General features: G+C 31.7%; 1 protein-coding gene and 1 long non-coding RNA gene across 5 annotated transcripts in view; one reads left to right on the top strand and one right to left on the bottom strand.

Annotated features, from left to right (window-relative positions):
* Rap1 (RAS oncogene family member Rap1) overlaps nt 1–22,566 on the bottom strand; it is a 43,114-nt gene that overhangs the window by 19,422 nt on the left and 1,126 nt on the right. For 2 of the 4 annotated variants that reach the window (XM_086908093.1, XM_086908092.1), the window contains exon 2: nt 4,080–4,185. The exons of the other annotated variants lie outside the window; for them this stretch is intronic. The gene's annotated coding sequence lies outside the window, so the exon portion shown is untranslated. The remainder of the gene's footprint in view (nt 1–4,079; nt 4,186–22,566) is intronic. 4 annotated transcript variants of the gene reach the window in all.
* On the top strand, nt 8,353–8,874 carry LOC147657647 (uncharacterized). The gene is made up of 2 exons (XR_015292063.1): nt 8,353–8,469; nt 8,566–8,874. It is a non-coding gene; the product is annotated as an uncharacterized LOC147657647 (long non-coding RNA).

Below are 22,566 nucleotides of genomic sequence, written 5' to 3'. Positions count from 1 at the left end.
ATTCTTAAATTTTCAATTCTGCCATTCCAATGTATATTTTCTATATTACATTTCAATGCTTATTCAATTTCTTTTAACTCTTTGCATTCGTGTGTCGCCATATAATCGCTATCCTACAATTTATTGTCATACATATATTTATTAATGTAATATGAATTCTATACAACATAATATTAACAAAATTTCTAGAGGGCTCTTGATCTTAAATACGAACGGTTAAAAATCTTGTTTTTCTTGGAAGAAGAGAGCGTCATCCATATGTGAATCCACGTGTTAATCGATCGATCCAATTATCGTGGATTCGAACCTGAGATTAAGCGTGAAGAAAAGTTGAATTAAAACGGGAGAAGAATCGTTGGGCGGCACGAAATCGGAAACAGATTCCGGGCTTAGAAGGCGCAACAAATATAGCGGAGGATTTTCTCGAGGAAAAGCGCGTTATGAAACGCGAAAATCCTTCGATATACTTCGGGCTTAAACGATACGGAAGAAGAAGCCGTAAGAAGTTTCTTTCTTTCTTTCTTTTTTTTTTTTTCTGCTCCAATTTTCTTAACCGTTTCAACATTTGGAAGAGAAAATTCTGGGCTAAGCTCGATCGATTTTTCAAGGTTATTTTCGTGGAGAATCGATTGATTCTTCCTCCCTTTCGAAAAGTCTACAACAATAATAGGAAGGAAAGGGGAATCGTTTCGAGATCCTTTTTTTCCACTAAAAAATGAATAATAATCTTAATTTTTCGACCAAATTTATTATTCCAGGATTCTTTATAATATATTTTAGAGATTTAATTGATTCGATGAAATTTCCTTTCGTAATTGAACATTTTCGAAATTTTTGCGCGACTTTTTTCCATTTTTAAGGAGATATCTTGATACCGAGGCAAAATTGTTTCTCGATCGCAGCGCGTGTCGTGATCGAAGCGGGTGAATTCGCGTGATCCAAGGGTAAAACTGGCAGGGCTGTTAAATCTGGAAAAAAATTATATAATCCTCGAAGCAATTTCTATTACGCGACGGAAATTGGATTACTATTCGCATTACAGAGGCGAGCCCCGGCGACACTTTCTTCTTTCCTTTCTTTCTCTCTCCTCCTCCTCCTCCTCCACTTCTTTTTTTTATCCGCCGGTGTCGCTGAAATAAATTGCACTCGCTAAGTGCTCGAGGAAGTAATTTTTACGCCAAGATATCGCGCTGTTATCGTGATATATCCTGTAAGATGAGTTACGACTGTGAGAGAAAGATAGGAAATGGAAACGAAAGAGATACGTCGATTTCGAGCTTTTTTTTTTTTTAGCTAGTCAAAATAGCTCTTCGATCACTTCGATCACTTCGTGTTCGTTTATGGCATTAAATGATAAATAAATTATTTTCCAAAGTTTCTTCTAAGATTTCTATTTTTTTTTTTGAACGTTCATCCACACGATTTCCAAACTTTTATACTTCAATATTTTGTGCATCCTTACGTGTAAAGAAAGATAATATTCGTTGAATATTAAATATCGTTGTTTCGATATTTTAACAAATAAAGTAATTATCGAGATGCGCTCTCGGTTTGATGTCTCTCACCTTTCTTATTTTATTGAGAGCAATCCCAATAACGGTATTATTCTTATTTTTCATCTTATTGCATATCTATTTTCGTCACTTCGTTCTTCCTTTATTTTTGCACTCGTATTTATATTTAAGAAGGACTATCAACTAGGAATTTTTCTTCGTGTTCGATCGAAATGGAAACATTTTTCTGGGAATATTACTACATACATTTTATCCGCGTCTCCGATCAGTGAAAATCTATATAACATGTATATTTATTTATTTATTTCATTTTACGTATACACGCACGCATATTTAAGCAGAGACCAAAAAGAAAAGAAGAGTTTCTAGAGTCTAATACTAAAATATAGGATAGCGACATACGAGTGAAAACGAGTTAACGACAAAATAAAAATTCTTTTTCTCTTCAATTAATTTCATCGAAAACTTTGAAAATAATGTTTCTTCCATCCCCACTGATCGTTCTAAAAATATTTCTTACTAGAAAAATAAATATTAGTGATTTATAATCGGTTGAAATAAAAAAATTAAATTTTATTGAATTAATAGAATATGGATATTAAATATTCGACAGATATATTATTCCACGCTTTATAAGCTTACACTCTTAAAGAGCTTTCACGAATCTATTCATCAAAAAATCGAACATAAATAATATATCACTTTCTTTTACGAAAAAAAAAAATTCCTCAACACCTAGAAAACATCGATTCTCATTAAAATTACAATTTCTCGAAACACACGAATTTCTTATCTCCCCCTGTTCTCTTTTACAAAAAAAAAAAAAAAAATTCCTCAACATCTACAAAACATTAAAATTAAAATTCCTCGAAATTTCTCCAAATCGTACGAAATATCGTTTTTTTTTAATTTCTTATTTCCTCCCCCTATTCTCCACCACTTTCTTTTACAAAAAAAAAAAAATTCCTCAACACCTAGAAAACATCGATTCTCATTAAAATTACAATTTCTCGAAACACACGAATTTCTTATCTCCCCCTGTTCTCTTTTACAAAAAAAAAAAAAAATTCCTCAACATCGATTCTCATTAAAATTACAATTCCTCGAAATTTCTCCAAATCGTACGAAATATCGTCTTTTCTTAATTTCTTATTTCCTCCCCCTGTTTTCCACCACTTTCTTTTACAAAAAAAAAAAAAAATTCCTCAACACCTACAAAACATCGATTCTCATTAAAATTACAATTTCTCGAAACACACGAATTTCTTATCTCCCCCTGTTCTCCACCTCTTTTACAAAAAAAAAAAAAATTCCTCAACATCTACAAATCTCAACATCGATTCTCATTAAAATTACAATTCCTCGAAATTTCTCCAAATCGTACGAAATATCGTCTTTTCTTAATTTCTTATTTCCTCCCCCTGTTTTCCACCACTTTCTTTTACAAAAAAAAAAAAAATTCCTCAACATCTAGAAAACATCGATTAAAATTCCTCGAAATTTCTCCAAATCGTACGAAATATCGTCTTTTTTTAATTTCTTATTTTCTCCCCCTGTTCCCCACCACTTTCTTTTACAAAAAAAAAAAAAAATTCCTCAACATCTACAAATTATCGATTCTCATTAAAATTCCTCGAAATTTCTCCAAATCGTACGAAATATCGTCTTTTCTTAATTTCTTATTTCCTCCCCCTGTTCCAGGTACAAAAAAGACAGATCGAAACCCAGCGATTAATCGAATTTGCAAGAAGGAGGCATTCTACAACGAAGAGGGGATGATACATTCCCTCGACGAAAGGGCGACAGATCCGCGATCGATTCCGGTCCGTTAGCGTCTCGAGCACGAATTCAAAATTCGAGGGAGGGGGGAGACGTGGATCAATTCCGTTTTCGAGCGTGTCCCTCTCCCCCTCCCCTCCCCCTCCTCTGCCCCTGTTTCTAATTAACATAAATACCATCTCTCCACGGCGTGCTCAGAGAGGAGAGTTCATTGTGTCCTGGCTCACTCGCCGGCCACTCTTTTTGCAAATATTGACGCACGGTGCATTTTATGGGCGGATTATGTTTCCGGGAAAGGGGGTGGGAAGGGGGCGGTTTGTTAGTTTACACGTTTAACGTGGCTGGCTGGTGAACAATTTGCCCTTTCCTTCCTCTTTCCTTCTCATTCTCTCGTCTTTTTCTCTCGTTTTTCTACCGCGCGTTTCGTTTCAACCGTGCGTGTTTTCGGATATTTTTACATTAAATTGGGAACAAAATTGGGAAGAAATGTAGTAAGCATCGATACAGAATAAATACGTACGTTTTTCTTACTTTAATCAATTGTTGAAATAAGGAAGATTTAACATCGAAGGGAGAAGATTGTAATTTTTGCGTGTACGCAAATATTTGTTTTTTTTTTTTTTTTTTTAAAGAAAAGCGTGTCTTACGAATGATACGATTCGGTCGAAGAAGGTTCAAGCTGAACGTTGTTTTTCGCTTCACGAAATATTAATCTTCCATTTCACAGGGAAGTGGAAGCAGGTAAGAAAAGCGAGAGGGTGAAAATTCGGTTGAAGAGAAACTCACGGCCAGGAAACCGCAATCGATGAGCCGCTAGAGGAATATTCGAGTCGAGCACAACCTTCGCTCAACCTTGCACCCTCTTCTTGCTAATTCACGCAACGCCACTTCTCTGAAACGGGAACAATAGAGTGGCGTGTAAAGAAATCCGATGTTTAAGATCTTGTTTCTCGTTAAATACTCGGAAAAGAGTAAGATAATAGCGGGGGGGAGGGGAGGGGAGGGGAGGGGAAGGGAAAGGTGTGCGTTTAAATTAAGTGGCACAGTTGAATCAAAATATCGCGTTTAAGTTAAAACCGTACACGCTTTGAAGGTCGAATCATCTTGTGACATTTTCTTATCCAATTATCAATTATCGACGATTTTACACAAAATTTTATCAAAGTATTTCTTCTTGTTGCGCCAATCCCCCCAATTTTCTTCTATCAAATTTATCGATTTCCAAATGCATAACAAATACCAATGAATTTATTCCACGTGATAAAATCAGCTAAGCCTTCGAGTAGATCGAGTAATTGAATTATGAGAGTAAGTTTTAAAAATGGAAGATTGCTTTTATACCAAGTTTTCGAACAATTTTCAAATAGAAATATCCCGTCACATCGTTTCGTGTACAAAATATATATACATTTGTTGGAATAACATTATATTAAAGATATAATAAAATTATTAAGTTTTAAATGCAATTCAAATGTTATAAAATATCCACTATTTATTTATTAATTCAATTAATTATATAAAATTCAAAATTTTATGCGCTTTTAAACGCTAAAATAAATTATACAAATTCAACAATTATAAAATTATATAAAAATTTTTAATTTATCGACAGTGTATGACTAACCTGTTACCTTTATTTACCTTATTACATATTAAAAATTTGATTTATAAATAGAAATATATAAAATTATAAATTTATATTTATTCCACGTGATAAAATCAACTAATCGAATAATTAAACTTCGAATTATGAGAATAAGTTTACTTTTATATGAAGTTTTCAAATAGAAATATCCCGTTTCGTCGCAAAATATATACATTTGTTGAAAGGTGAAATCGACTTCCATGCAAAACTTGCCTCCAAACGTTTCAACGTTACAAGGATTACAACGTTGTGTTTAAGGAGCACGTAGCGCGACGCTATGTCAGAAGTAAGTTGATTCTTTAGCGTTTAATCATTGCTGAACAAGCTACAGATTCCTTTCGTTATTCCGCGCCAACATCCTCCGAGAGGATTCTGCTCTCACGGCATGCTTCCAATTTAACACGAATCAGTTCCTGTAGAATTAGATTTATTCCAACAATCGATCGAAAATTCCTCTTTGAAGAGAACAAACTCACGATACGAATTAGAATTATCGTCGTCGTGAAATCTTTCGAAATCCCACGTTTGTTTAAATACAAATAAAATCTCCCCGTTCGATCTCTTGATCGATCGATCGATTTATTTTTCTCTTTCTTCGTATAATCCGATGAATTCAATCGTACGTTATTTAAAAGTATCTTTTAAAAAAGGAAAGAAAAACTCGCGTTTTCCGAAATTCAACGTTTAAATACAAATAAAATTTCCTCGTTCGATCTCTTGATCGATCGATCGATTTATTCTTCTCTTTCTTCGTATAATCCGATGAATTCAATCGTTTTAAAAGTATCTTTTAAAAAAGGAAAGAAAAACTCGCGTTTTCCGAAATCCAACGTTTAAATACAAATAAAATCTTTTCGTTCGATCTCTTGATCGATCGATCGATTTATTTTTCTCTTTCTTCGTATAATCCGATGAATTCAATCGTACGTTATTTAAAAGTATCTTTTAAAAAAGGAAAGAAAAACTCGCGTTTTCCGAAATTCAACGTTTAAATACAAATAAAATCTTTTCGTTCGATCTCTTGATCGATCGATCGATTTATTTTTCTCTTTCTTCCGATGAATTCAATCGTACGTTATTTAAAAGTATCTTTTAAAAAAGAAAAAAAAAATCCGCGTTTTCCATACATGGAATATACAAGAGGGGAAACAGAGAGAGAGAGAGAGGGGGAGAGAGAGAGAGAGAGAGAAGAAATAACGCGTCAGCATGCGCTCTTCCCTCGCTGACTCATCTCGATTCGAACTCGCGAGGAATTATACTTCGATCGTGCAAGCCGAAGAATTAACGCGTTTCGCTTGCGTCGCGTCATCGTCTCTTTGTTTTTACGCTATGTTCCCTCCTCGATTTCCGGTTATTTGCCACGGCGTCGTTACTCCAAGTTTTTACAATGTGCTAACGCGACACTACGCTTCTTGGACGAGTGTTTGCAACGAGGAATAATTTTTTTCTTTTTTCCCCCAACATCAAGTTGGAGATCAAAATAATATTCGAAGCACGAGCACAAAAATTCGTTTAGGTTTTAGCAAAAGGGAAGAGGGAAGGAATGATGGTTAAACACGTCCGTTTTAAATTATTTTATTGAAATATTATTTCTCATGTTGGGAAGAAAAGGAGAGAGAGAGAGAGAGAAAGGAATAATAGGAAAAATGTGAGAAATAAGATATAAGAGATGAAAGAAGGTGGTGGAAAGGTCTAATCTAATCTGTTTTATAGCCTGTCATTTTTACAGGAAGATTAGTTAGTATTATTGACTTTTTCGTCCAGCCGCTAATTAAGGACGCTGTCAGCGTTCCATTAAAGCATTATGAACCGCTTCTAACAAGTTTCGTTACCCTACAAAAGACTTTTAACAACCGCGACGAGCTCTTAGTCTCTTCGGCCATTCACTCTCGTCACAATGGATTATCGGCAGGAAATGGTGTGCCAAAAAAGAAAAAAATTGAACATTAATATATTGGCACGCGATAAACAGTAAAAAGTAATGTATCGACGATAATTTTCGAAATCGCGTGGAATAATTTAAATATTAATCGAACGATCGAAATTTTATCGTTCAAACGTAATCTACTTTATCGATCTGCATATATTATATTAATCTTCTTTGAAAAAACAAAAGGGGGGGAGGGGGGATCTCTTATCTCGTAACAAATGTGTAATTCAACGGCGTGTGTGTGGTTCAACGAAGATTATTTTAAGAACGAAGGCGAAGTAGATCGCGTCTAATGCGAAAAAAATATCCTCCGCTTCTAATTTCATTCACCAAGGCTCCATTACGAAAATGATAATTAAGAAACGACCGAAGAAGAGAGTTCATTTGGGGATTAGATTATTGCAAAATTAATAAATAAATAAATAAATAAATAGGAGTATAATTACGCGTATATCATAGCTATTTCCATGGAATAATATTTATTTTAATTTAATTGCAATCGTTTAATAAAAATAGGTACTTCGAGTGGAAAAGTATTAACCAAAACGTTGAGGGGAAAAAAGCAAAATACTTAATAAATTCCACGAAGATTCTACCAATTTATTCGAAGATGAACACCTTCCTGCTCTTACTTCGTTGTGCAACGCGACGAAGGCAATGAGTTGAAAAAATAATCGTAACGTGGGTGGATTTGAAAAATTCAAACCAGCCTACACAGGAACGCGAGCGTGCTCATTTTTATTTTCAGAGGCTAGAGGCGTCATCGAGTTTTTCTAAGTCTGCGATTCCAACGAAATACCGTCCAAATATCGTTTGGAGAGAAATAAAAAGAATAGAAAGAAAACTTGGAAGAGATTCGAAGGTAAGAAGGGAAAAATTAACGATTTGGCGATATTTTAGATATTTATCAATGATATATCGATCGAGAGATAATCGTTATTGGATGGAATAATTATCGTGTGAAAACGAGAAATTAATGAATTGAATGTTGATAGTTTAAAGTTATATAATAATTGAATTCGGGAAGGAAGTAATTGAATCGATTAAATAAAAAAGGAAGAAAATAATAATGGCTCGAATAATAATTTTCAAATACGTCAAATCATGAATATTCGTTTCTATAAAAATAAATATTTCAACATTCGAGTTATTCTTATCTCTCGAACATTACGTGACCAACGCAAAAAAAGCAGCGAAAACATTTTGATATAATTCCACATCGAGAAATAATAATATATAACCACGAAACTTTTTTTTAAAATTTTACCGTAAATTAATAAACAATAAACAATGAATAATACGTATACAAAATGGAAGAATTATAATTTAGAATTATCCCAGTACTGTAAAATTAATTAATTGTTACGTATAATTTTAATAAATCATCGTGGAAAGCAATAATCTCGCGTAAACGCGACCGAGCGCGAGGAATAGTGGTGGGGAGAATCGAAATGTATATAAGGGAGCGGTGTCGTTTACGAGCCGCTCTTACCGTTCCGACGCTCTCGGAGGTCGGATGTTTAAATAAATACGGTTTCGAGAGAGAAATCGTGTTTAAAATTTTTAACAGAGGATGGACGCAAGCGCTATTGTTTATTGTAGTGAATATCATCTTAAATCGAGTGTTTTAAAAATTTTTTATTACAATTTTTTTTTTCATAATTTTGATATTTATAATATTATAAATTTTTCAACAGGATTTTAACGCCGAATTTGAACATTGAAATTGAATTTTACAAATTCAATGATTGATTTAATTATATTGCGACGATACATTTTTATATAATATTTCCGAAACGAAATTTTTATTCTCTCGCTTCAAGATCGTCGATAAATTCCAAATTACGGAATTGATTTGTTTCGACATTACATCTCCGCTTTATAAAAAAATTGGAAATTATTCCGAGATTACAAGTGTACAACAATTTGGAGGTCTACTATTTAATTTAGAATGGAATCGATCGAAATAAATTTTCAAATTCCACTGTATCAAAAAAAAAAGAAAAGTATCGAGTCTTTTTTCAATTCGTACGATGATAAAACGAATACAAACGAATCGATCGAGTACGCGATAATTTTCTTACGTTCCAGCGCGATTTCCGGCCCCAGCCAGCTAGCTTCCAGCGCTCTTTTGGGGACGCGGATTGACCCAGTTGTCTCCAACGCGAATATCTGAATTCGAACGAAAACGCGGTTTCTTTGACGTTTCCCTGGCATCCAGCCGGTTTAATTTATCGCCGTTGCTTTTATTCCATTTCCGTCCGTAGAATTTTCGATCGCGAAATTTCGAAAGAAACGATTCCTTTCTTTTTTTTTTTTTTTTTTTGCAGACGATTCGAAAAATGAATACAAGAAGCTGTTGAATCATGATCGAGATATTAAAAGTTATTTCGATCGACGAATTTCGAGGAGAGACGAACGAATGATTGAGAAAAGAAGAAGAATATATAAATTGATAGAATACCATTCGAAAATTGGTATTGTATAAGATATTAAAGCATAATAATTCAATTCAATCTTCATTTCTATGATCTGATTAATTAATATCGTATCTTATATTCCAACATCTATCTCAATATCAACAGAATATAAACACCTTGGAATAACCTTTCCAAATTTCTCCTATAATTAATTTTCCTTTCCTTTCCTTCTTTTTTTCCCCCCCCGTTCAATTGAAAAACCCAAGATCATTTCCCAAGACACTTTCGAGGGACGCGTTAATCGGCGATCAAGGTTCATTATACCGTCGAGCAAGAATGCACTCGAGCATTAATTGATCGGACCTGATTGCACAGGAAGCGGAGTCGCCTCCGTGCGGCGATGCCTGTGTGCATCTAGGGCACACGTATATTAAGCGTCATCCTCATGATTCGAAAGTGCGTTGGAAACGCCTCTACGAATCGTCCACTCCATTTTCTTCGTCCCGTTTTTTGCACCAACGGTGGCCGATTAACAAGAAATCGTTCGAGAAATCGTTCTTTCGGAAACGATTTCCATTTTACATCGAATACGGCCGATAACGGAGGAGAGGATAATTCGAGAGTTGAAATTATCGATTTTTTCTTTTATCGTTCTTTTCTTTCTTGAACGATATCTCTTAAAAATTTTTCGATTTTTTTACAGATCTCGAAAATATTCGGGCGATAAACGTTTATGATTTTTCGTTGGAATTCCTTCCAACGAATTGTTTTGCATAATTTTTTCATAATTTTTCGCTTTTCGAAAATTCGATAATTTCAATCGCGTGAAATCGAAAATCCAATGAGATGGAAACGTTGGAAAGAGTTGAAGTGACGCGCGTCCGGAGGGAAAGCGAAATTTTATCACTCTTTATCCGGATCAAGATCATCTCAAATAACAAACGATAAATCGATTTGCTCGAAGAGAGATTAAGATATCCTCCACGTTGAAGAAGATAATGATACAACGATCTCGTCCTGGATGAAATTCACGAAAAAAACCAAAAATGGAAACGTGTTTTTTTTTTTTTCGCTTTAAACCATTTTAAGTTAAACAGAGAATTGGAGGCGTAAAGGAATAACAATTTATTATTATTATTATTTTTTATCATTGCGAGGAGAGACTGTTTGCTGAAAAGGGATGCAGAGATGGGAGGAACGCTTTATTATATTGAAAAAAAGTAATGGAGTTGCGGAGAAAGAGGGTGGTTGAGAAAATAAAGAATAATCGTGCAATTTATTGCATTAAGACGACTTTTTAATAATTTTGTACTTGAAAATTACGTTGATATTGTATAGGAATTTAATATTTCAATCGAATCGAATAATTTGTTGGAAGAAGAAGAAGAAAAAAAAAAAGGTAAAAGTTTATTCGAAAAAATTATAGTGAATTTGTTTTCTTGTGCTCAATTTTAAGAAAAAGTTTCACTTCTCCCCGTAAAAAAAATCAATTTTTCCTTCGCCGAAAATTGCAATGAAAATTTCTATTTTTGAAAAAAATCTCATTGTCGAGGCAACTCCGATTTCCGGTTTAATTAATTTTTCTTCGATTAAAAATTTCAATTCGCTTTAATCTCGATCCAATTATCGCAAAATGAACTTTTACGATAATATAAAAAAAAAAAAAAATCAATTATTTCATTGCCGCGAAATTAATTTCTCTTTGACCAAAAAAAAAAAAAAAACCACAATTTCAATTCACGGTGACAAGTTTCGCCAAAGAATCCCAACAATTCGATTCCGATTCGATGAAAAATTAATATTTTCCCTTCCCACCTCCGACCAGCTTAATCTTCCCTTTCCCTCATCATTCCAAACTTTAACATTTCAACCCTTTGCATTTTCTCTATCCATTTTATCATTGCATGTATTTACATTCGTATTACATTCCAAGGACTCTTGTTACGACATCCTCTTTGAGTCTCTGCTTAAATGTGCATCTATATATATAAAATAAAAGGTATATATATATTTTTCAAATTGTTTCTACGAAAACGTCAAGTCAATTTAATTATAATATTTATAATAATAATACTTCCAGAAAAAAGGTTTTTTGATCGAAAAATAATTCCGAGTTGATTGGTAAAATATAAGCACACGAGTGCAAAAAGTCGAAGAAAGTATGCTTGAGAGCAAGACTCGAATTAGGAAGAAAGGCACCTCGTCGCCGCAAATTGGCTCGACGAATTGATAAAATTTTGTTGCGATTGATACGTGAAAGGATATTATAATAACGCGATTATACATAAAAATCATATCATAATCAGTGCTTGACGATAAAGGAAAGTTTCAGAAGATTGTATTTTCATCGACACTTTACTTTATCGATAAAAAAAAAGGGGGGGGGGGAGGGAAAGTTGTCGATGATTGTCGATCCTTGCGCGATCGGACTATTTTTGATTTTTTGGAATAATTGGAAAAATTAAAACGAAGATGGAGACACGAATAGAATATTGGGAAAAACGTGGAGGAGTCGTGCAAGCTTAATGGAAATCAAAGCATGTCCGCGTAATGATTAAAATGATTATTAATGATGGAAATCGAGCGAAAACGATTCTTCACGCCTCGACTTTGAAATTATTCAAATGTAAAACGTTGGGAACGGTTGATGAATTTCGATTGAAAAACACGTTTAAATGGAGCTGATGGTAAATCGTGGCAAACGTTTTCAATGAAGTTCGAATTGGTAGAAAGAAATAATAAAATACACATTTAAACGACGATCCTCGACAATTGTTAAAAATTGAACAATGAAAACAATAAAGTTGGAACGAAACGTGTCGTGCAAAAGTGTAAGAAATGCAGATAAAGAAATTTAAATTTGGGTCAAATTTGATTATGAAATAATATTAAATAATCGAATGGTAAATTTGGAAGTGCAAAGTAATTAGAGTAATTATGTTTCGTTGAAATTTTGTGAGAAGGAGGATTAATTTGTTAATTCTAAAAGAATTTAAGGATGTATCATTTTATCGAGTACAAGGAATACAGATAAAGAAACTTAAATTTGGATCAAATTTATTATGAAATAATATTAAATAATCGAATGGTAAATTTGGAAGTGCAAAGTAATTAGAGTAATTATGTTTCGTTGAAATTTTGTGAGAAGGAGGATTAATTTGTTAATTCTAAAAGAATTTAAGGATGTATTATTTTATCGAGTACAAGGAATACAGATAAAGAAACTTAAATTTATTATGAAATAATATTAAATAATCGAATGGTAAATTTGGAAGTGCAAAGTAATTAGAGTAATTATGTTTCGTTGAAATTTTGTGAGAAGCAGGATTAATTTGTTAATTCTAAAAGAATTTAAGGATGTATTATTTTATCGAGTACAAGGAATACAGATAAAGAAATTTAAATTTGGATCAAATTTATTATGAAATAATATTAAATAATCGAATGGTAAATTTGGAAGTGCAAAGTAATTAGAGTAATTATGTTTCGTTGAAATTTTGTGAGAAGAAGGATTAATTTGTTAATTCTAAAAGAATTTAAGGATGTATTATTTTATCGAGTACAAGGAATACAGATAAAGAAACTTAAATTTATTATGAAATAATATTAAATAATCGAATGGTAAATTTGGAAGTGCAAAGTAATTAGAGTAATTATGTTTCGTTGAAATTTTGTGAGAAGAAGGATTAATTTGTTAATTCTAAAAGAATTTAAGGATGTATTATTTTATCGAGTACAAGGAATACAGATAAAGAAATTTAAATTTGGATCAAATTTATTATGAAATAATATTAAATAATCGAATGGTAAATTTGGAAGTGCAAAGTAATTAGAGTAATTATGTTTCGTTGAAATTTTGTGAGAAGAAGGATTAATTTGTTAATTCTAAAAGAATTTAAGGATGTATCATTTTATCGAGTACAAGGAATACAGATAAAGAAACTTAAATTTGGATCAAATTTATTATGAAATAATATTAAATAATCGAATGGTAAATTTGGAAGTGCAAAGTAATTAGAGTAATTATGTTTCGTTGAAATTTTGTGAGAAGCAGGATTAATTTGTTAATTCTAAAAGAATTTAAGGATGTATTATTTTATCGAGTACAAGGAATACAGATAAAGAAATTTAAATTTATTATGAAATAATATTAAATAATCGAATGGTAAATTTGGAAGTGCAAAGTAATTAGAGTAATTATGTTTCGTTGAAATTTTGTGAGAAGGAGGATTAATTTGTTAATTCTAAAATAATTTAAGGATGTATTATTTTATCGTTTCTTTTTTTTCTCTCTGCTCTCTCTTTATCCGTGCCCAGTTTAACCCCTAATAATTTCTAATTCAGCCAATAAAGGCTGATACACCGTGGCGGATCTAACGTCTGGGCAACGATCGTTACACGTTCCACTTTATCTCTCGAATATTAAATATTCGGTTAAAAAATTTCGAGGATAGACTCGTCTCTCGAGAATAAAAATTGGAACAACAATTCATTTTGTATAAAATTCTAAGAAAAAAAATAACGAAATAGAAGGTGGAAATAAAAATTCCATAACAATCCTTCTTCGTTTCTAATAATTTTCAAAAACAGAAATATTTTATCCCGTACATTCTTCGAACAAAGTGGAGAATTCCTTTATTTCTACAAGGAGTAAGAGAAATATTTAAAAATTCTTTCTTTTAAGATTCTCCGTGAAGGAATTTTTTTAAAATTCCACGATTTGAAAATTTATCGAAGTTTTTAAAATTTATTTCGATAATACATATAAAGTTTTCGACGATTCATCGCGAAATATCCTCCCATTCTTCCTGCCATTTTCTGAAAACGCAATCGACGACATTTCGTAACGAAGTAAGCAACAACGTAACAGGTATCTCGCACGAACTTCAACATTTTGTTACATAAAGCATCGATTATCTTATGCTTATCGAGCCAATAAAATGAAATCTACGAAAAATTCTTCCATCGATTACCCGTTTCTTTGGGAAAACATTCTTACGTTTTTAAAATATCAAAACAAATTTATATATTTCATTTAACTTTTATCTTTGTTAAAAGGTATTTTTACAAAAGTGCAAAGCTATTCGATCGATAATGTGGATAAAAATTATTTAATTTGTGGAGATAAATTATTTAAAGAAGAAAGAATTTTTATGAAATTATATACACATATTTGTTATTACATTTCGATTATATTCGAATAAATTTTCACGTGATAAATGATGATTGCAAAAAAAAAAAAAAAGAAAAAAAAATAGAGAGAGGAGATAATTAGAGTAATTAATTATGAACCGCTTACCGATATGTTCTGTAATATAAAATCGATGGAGCCTACTACTAACCTCATTAAACTCTGCATTATCAAAATTACCATCCCTCTACTTCGCTTAATATTATATGTAGAGCATCGGGCCATTCTTAGATAATATACGGGGTGTCGGCAACTTTCCTGATTAAAGTGGAACATTTGGAGAAGCAAGGATTCCAGCGGGGCCAATTTAGAGATGAATCTTCCCCCACATCTCTTCGTTTTCCGGAAGTTTTTAAACAAAATTTGTTTCATTTGCAGAGTTAAGATTTATAGGGATTAAAAAAAAAAAAAAAATATAAATATACACTACAAAAATATATATATACACTTCGAATCTCGTTTACCTTAGACGAATAATTAAAGTGTTAAAAAGAAAAAAAAAAGAAAATTGAACTTTAACCTTAAACTAATCTTCTCTCACCAATCGATATAACAATAAGAAAGGGTAGAGAAAAGATGATTCTCGGGGTTATCGCAATCACGTTGAAAATAATAAAAGAATAAATAGAAAAAAGAAGTAGAAGAAACACGAAAAGAGAAGAGAAAACAGAGACTTAGCGAAGGTTGAACGATATCGTGACAGTTCTTGGAAGCACCAGCGATGCGTTACATGGTCAGCGAAGAAAATTGTGGGGCTTACATGCTCCGTGTCATTGCGTGACGCGAAATGACTCATGGGTTCGTGAACCTTATGGCGAGAGCTAATGGGTTCCCTTAAATCCTCCTTCCTTTTTTTCGATACATCCTTTGTACCTCAACAATCACGATTTACCTCGCGTATTATCTCGCTTCGTTTTCTTTATTCTCCGTCCCCTTTTATATCCCCTCGTCGTGCGAGTGACACATTTTGATGAGCGCAATAAAATAACGCTCGAGAAATAATATAAATATACGCGGATGATTAAAAAAAAAAAAAAAAAAAAAAAGGAAGGAAGGAGAAAAAGAAAAAAATGGCGATTCGTCATTCGGGCGGCGTTTCATCGCGCAACATTCGTATTACAATTTTAAGTCAACCGTTGATGCTGTTAACCGGCCAACAGAATGACTCAACTTTGAAAACGATACGCCGCATGACTTTGAACTCGATACCGCGGACTGCAGGTTTAAAAATCTATACGATTGCCAGGTCGTGTTCCTCCGGCGATGATACGCCACCGACTTATCGATTTGTCTCGGCCGAGGTAACACGATATCGCGTATTCGTTGATCCTGATCGATTTAATTAGCTTTAGGGTTTTTCTCGCGCTAGGGGAAATAATAAGAATCGGGCCGAGCGGGTGACGCTAGGGATTTTTCTCCCTAGCACGTAACTATGGAAAAAGATAGAGATGAAAAGTTGGCGATATAGCGATGTGTCGATGGAGAATAATCATCGACGATAACAAGAATTTATCGATGAGAATATAATTGATACAACGGCGGTGTAATTAATAACAGAGATTTTTAAAAAGATTGATAACGCTGATGGGGAAATAATAACGTTAATAAATAATAATGGTAATTGATTCGAATTGATACTGATCACGATTGTTGATACGTTTTTATTAATAATTTATTAATAATATAATAATAGAAATGACAACAACATGATGACAGCAACAATATCGCTGTAATCCAAATAATAACTAGCAATGACAACAATAATACCACTGTCTACATTAGTAATAATAACAATACTAGCAATGTCACTAGCTGTGTCCAAGATAACTTATTGCTATCAATAGATGGAAATAACGCTACGATAATAGATACGCAGCTGAAACCAGCAGTTGCGATAAAGCAATTAAGGTATAAATGGGCGAATTATGTATTTGTCGGCTACGATATACAGATGACATTGACATACAAATAATATCGCAATAATGATTGATAACAAGAATGATCGATGTTTAAACAAATATCGAGGATCACGATTAAATTTAATTTTATAAAAAATTTCATTGAAAATATTTGTGAAACTTATATTTGAATATTATTAACTGAAAAATAATTATATTAATTATATTAATGTTGTTATTTAGAGGATTACCTTAAAATAATTATTTTTAATCGAAATTATTTCTAATGGAAAGATTTTGGAAGGTATCAAGATTTCCTTATTTATTTCAATACACGTATTATAAATTACAATATTCTATTCCTAACCTAACATCAAGAGTGCTAGTTACAAATCCTAGGGAATTTCGGTAATTGTTTTTCGTCAAGATTATTCCTACGAAAAATTTCACTAGAAAGACTAAATAAATATAAAGAGAAATTATTTTATCCATCGTAAAAAAGGGATGTGCGGCCCAAAAAGTGTTGATAAACACCGATATAAGTCATACTTAATTGATACGATAGAACACATTTTTCATAGCCTAATAAAAATCGGATGAAAGCGGATGAATAGAATTATCCTTTCCGTTCTTCCTTCCTCCTCTCGGTAAAATTCGGTAAACGGCAATTTATACGAGTTGAAAATCGTATTAAAAAAAAAAAAAAAAGAAGGAATGGAATTATTCATTCCGTTGAAGACTCGTTTGCAAACGATTTCCATATCGAACGGTTTGCGTCGCGCAATACCCTTCTCTAACTGCAACGATGAAATTAACCGTGCGCATTAAACGCGATAACATCGATGGAATCCGAGCAGAGATCGCAGCTAATCTCGATAAGATGCATTCGTTTACATAACATTCATTGGTTTAAAAAGGATTTATTTTATATGTCATTGAATATGCTCGATGATATTCAAAGGTAAAAATTCGAAGGTGCAACATTGTTTGTGCAATGAATAATTTTTAATTTCACGGAATTTTTCAATTTTCAATATTGACAGATGGAAAAGAAAAGAACTCGAAATGAAAAATCCAAATGCACTATGTTATGACTCGTGTTACCTGTTCAAATATGTTTTTCTCTATTTATCGAAAATTTTGTCTCTATTTTTGGTATTTTAATATAATCAGATATTTTTAAAAAATTCCAAAATTTGTATACCCATAAAATTTAAGCGTTTAACAAAATATAGGACGTTCTAAAATATTTTCGCGCATGTGAAATTCCTTCTTAATCCGATACTTGTAAAATTCTAAAAATTTTGCTTTGTCCATAAAATTTCAAAGGTCCCATAACTTCTATCCATAAAATATAAGAGATCCTAAAAATTTTGTACCTATAAAATTTTATACATAGAAATCTGATTCTACCAGAAATCTTTCGAAATAATTTTTTCTTAAATCAACAACAACAAAAAAATACGTAATAATAAAGAACAAGAATAAAATTCGACCGGAATTTTCCTTGAGAAATTTTAATTTTTAATTGCAATGTTTAATTGCCAGAATATAATTCTGCTCCTTTGAAAAATTACGAATGATCAGAAACGTGTTTCTAACGCGTCTCAGAATTTTCACAATCAAGGTAAACTCTGTTATCATTTTGTTCCCTGTTGTGGTTAAAAATAATCGTATTGTCACATCGTGTATAAGCGGCATTGCGATTAAGAAAAAAAAATTTATCAACTTGTAGATGTTCAAGCTGTTGTAGAAAATTTATTCGTTTCATATTCGTTATATTTCCCTGGAGAAGAATATTGCTAGAGAATATCAATTTTAAAAGATTCAATTTCAAACTTAATGATTTATAGATGTAAAAAACAATTGATTAACGAAATTCGATTTTCGACAAAATTTTCATCCCCTTTTTTAACATTAATCACAAACTTTTGCTATATAAATAAAAATTAAACAATTGTAAATTAACATTTTCAAAAGTTAAACTTCTTATTATACCAATAATCGTGTAACAAATTTCTTCCGAATTCTAAATTCTTTTATTCGAAAACGTAAATACGCAATATCGTACAAAATCCACGAGGAGCAAAGAAGCAAAGAAGATTCAGAAAAATTCTCTAGGAACACCCAATAGATTTCGCGGAGCTAACAGCATAATCGTGCTATAGCGATCGGGATATAGTCGAGACTAGTCCGAAACTATCGATTACAAAGGCATAACGTGCGTGCATCTATATCAACCGTTTTAGTAGCAAGCGACGTATCGCTGTTTGAAATATAGCCAGAAGCAAGCATCAAGGATATATCGTCGCTTCCATAACCGTTTAAATGACCATTGCTAATTTATTATATGCTCTTTTTCCCCTGCCTTTTTAACTGTCCCTAGATTATTTACCTTCCTACCACAAGTTATATTATAAGCCACTTACAGAATGACAATTGCTACTTTTAATTCCATTTACCGTTATCCTATTTTTTTTTTAACATTAATTAACTGCAAGTATTTGATTGAATTCTAGATCATCTTTATCCAGAAGGAAAGTTAAATCTTAAGTTTCATTTAAGAGTTAAGATTTTTAGAATTTGATCGTTTAAGAAATAAGCCTGAAAATTCAAATAAATATTATTTTAAAAGAATATCTTTTCTTAATCGAGATATTTTTAGTAAAAATATTATTATCATCCATCGTATCGAAATTTAATTTTTAAGATCCTTAGATCCAGATTGTAGATATGGCTTGAAGTTAAATCTTTATTTCTAGATCTTTTTTTTTTTTTTTTTTTTTTTTTACACAGAACAGTTTAAAAATAAAAGATCTTCTTTAAAAATAGATATTAAATCTTTGACAGAGATTTTTCTTAAGTTACGCTCAATGCAAAGCATTTCGCTAGACCAAACCATAAGTATCGATAAGTATCGATAACCATTTATTCGTCAAAGTCTATGGAACGAGTTTATACTATAAATAAAGAACCAATAACTTATAAATACGCGTCGAGCTATGAAGGGTAGGCAAATTCGATAGAATTTTCTAAAGAAAAAGCGAACACGCGTGTTCTGAAAGTAAATTACAAATGCGAAGTTGGGATTAACAAAAATTCGTTACGCCACTCAAACAATTATTTTTATCCCATTCAAGTTTGGACAAAATTTTAAAACACTATTTTCTCTTCAAAAAGGAAAAATTTATATGATTCGATAATAAATTAATCTACAATCGAATATATCATACGTGTCATTGTTTAAATTATCGGTAAAATATAGAAGCAATATTTTAACAAACGAAACAATTTGTCCGATTTATCTTATAAACGGCGAAAGTGTTTCAAAGATTTCGATACAGAGAGATAGATGGAGATCGAAGCAGCGTGAGCAAAGCAGTAATCCGATAAAATGTGGAAAAGTGTCGTACAACACAACGCGGATATGACGCGATACGTTTTTCGTTACGTCATTTCTCGCGTACCGAGACGTTACGAATGATTGCATTAGTTCATGAGTCACTCTCGTCTCGCCAAGTGAACGTAATAATAATTTTGCACGAAACCTTACTCTACGAACACCGGTGAAGCTACGTTTTATTTCAAGATACAGTACATGCAAATATCTGTGTAATAGATATTTACGGATATCTAATTTTCGCGACAATATATGTTTTTATGTAATTCGAATAAGAACGAACGTTGTTCAATTTATTTATATAAAATTAAATATATAATTTCTCGTAATATAAAAAATTCAAAAAAAAGAGGAACAACAAAATTTGAAAGATAAAAAGATATTTAAAGTTAGGAGAAATAATTTATAAGAAATTTAATTTATAAAAATTTTAAAATAAAATTTATGAAAATTTCCAAGATTTCGAATTTTAAGTTGAGAAAAATACGATATAAAAATCATTTAAAAAAAATTATATAGTATATTCTATAATGTACTCTTCCTATTTATAGAGACTAAGGTCGATATTTATCTCAATCAGCATGCATTCAAATGATATGCAATGAAATCATCTTCGTTAGTTTTATTCTACTTTATGACGTACAATATCATCATAAAATTTCAAAAATTTTTATTGTGCTTACAAAAGTGCTTGCACATCTATCTGCTGACTTGGTTAAAATATACATAATGGTGGTGAATTTTTATTAGAAAAAATTCATTTTGAGTAATAGTCAATTTTATCAATTTTTATCAAAATAATTTGTAAACTATTTTTTAAATTGCTTATCGTATATGTTATAATTTAATTTAAATTAAAAGTATGAAGAAATAAGTCTAATAATTTTTCTAATAAAAAAAAATCTCTCTTCTTCCTTTATCTTATTAGGACAATTTGCCAATCTGTCAATTTCCATATCGAATTTCATCATTAGTATAGGTATTCGACACTTTCTCGCGACACGTGATATTTTCTCATGTATTTATCTCGAAAGAACAAAAATGTGCCATTCAAACGTATTTTTTTTCTAATCCGACGAATTTGTTTCTCCCCATATGTCCGGCTCCTTCTCGTTATCACGGATATTGCGTCACGCCCGAAAATATGTGCGAAATTTCCAGGACTTTATAAGTTAGTTCGTTCGCCGATTGGAATTTGCTTTTTTATCAGAGAAAAACACATACATACACACGTGCGCGCATACACAGCGGCAACGGCAATATTGTTCAGGGAATCATCTTTATTCATACTATAATTTAAATCAAACCGAACGTGATGAAACATATAATACAAATATATCTCGTATTATCTCCTCAAATGAAAATAATACAAAATATTTGTATTACGTGGAATCTGTATACGTGGTTTTTAACGAATAATTCATTTGTGTGTGTGTGTGTGAAAAAAAAATTGACGACAAAATTCTGTTTTTTATAGCATACTTAATATCTTCTTTTTTTTTATTGAAAATAAAAATTTATTATTCAAAATATAAAATATTCGATCATCTGTATAATTGCATGTGATAAATTTTATTTTTTATAATTTTTTTTCAATATTAAAAATTTTGTGTTAAAAATTAAATAACGAACATTAACTATTACAAGAATAAAAAAAAAATTCTTCAATTGCATTTAAAAAATTGTGAAAATTGTAAAAAAAAAAAAAATATTAAATGTAAATATTTAAAAAGGTTTTTAGGTAGAACGTATTTCCTTCCTTTCTTTTTAATATGGAGGATTATTATTAATATTATTCAAAAATAAATTATTTTAATTTATACGATTTATTCTATCAACTAAATACGGATATAAAATAAATCGACGTATGGAATGTCAAAAAGGCGACTAAAAATAACTCATTAAATTAGCTTCGCGGTGGCTTTCGAACTTGTTATCTACTTTGTCTCTGATAACTTCCATGCCACCTTCACCATTTTTGTTTTCAGTGTTATTTTCTACAAGTTTCATTATTTTACATTATTTTAATTTATTACATAAATAGTAAATCACAAACTTTCAAAAATAAAATGCTATTGATGAATGATATTTGATAAACTACAAATAACAAATAATAAATACAAATAAATACACATATTTATTAATTTATTAATTAAAATAATTATTTTTCATAGATGATTTAAGCAAAACATGAAATACAGTTTCCACGAAAATGATTGCTCATGATTGCTCATGACTGCCATAGAAACAGAATTTACAGGTCACATGACAGTACGCTGCATTCTTCATCGCATTGATTCAACAGCGCCAATAATTAGTTGCTCTTATAGCTCAATTGTCCATGTATCAATAAATCTTAAATGGTAGCTAATCTACTATGTGAAATTCGATGGATTAACAACATCGACAATGAATTAACCAATTATGACGAAAATTGTACTCTTCGAAGCACAAAATTGATCGTGCGCCATAATTTTTTACTACGTAACACATTGTTTTTACACGAAGAAAATTCATGCGCGATTAATATGGAATTACATTATACTCAAATCGATAGATCCCATTCGAGAATCTCGAACGCATCGAGCGAATCAAATTGCAAATATATATTCTAACATAGCTTCTGAACACGAGAAACAAATATTCGAGACACAAAGCAACACCGTTGCACGTTGCCGGGTTTCTTTCTTCTCGAGTCACTTCCTGCGCCACCAGTGACTCACGTGAATCATCGAACAGTCAAGAAAAACGAACAGGCGAAAGTATTCGACAAAGAGTATCTATAGCCG

This window comes from Apis florea, unplaced genomic scaffold (assembly GCF_048593485.1).
Source record: "Apis florea isolate Af1SG1 unplaced genomic scaffold, ASM4859348v1 contig_3036_pilon, whole genome shotgun sequence".
Taxonomy (NCBI): Eukaryota; Metazoa; Arthropoda; class Insecta; order Hymenoptera; family Apidae; genus Apis; species Apis florea.
Note: the sequence above shows the minus strand (reverse complement) of the source record. Positions and strands in the feature narration are given on the sequence as shown.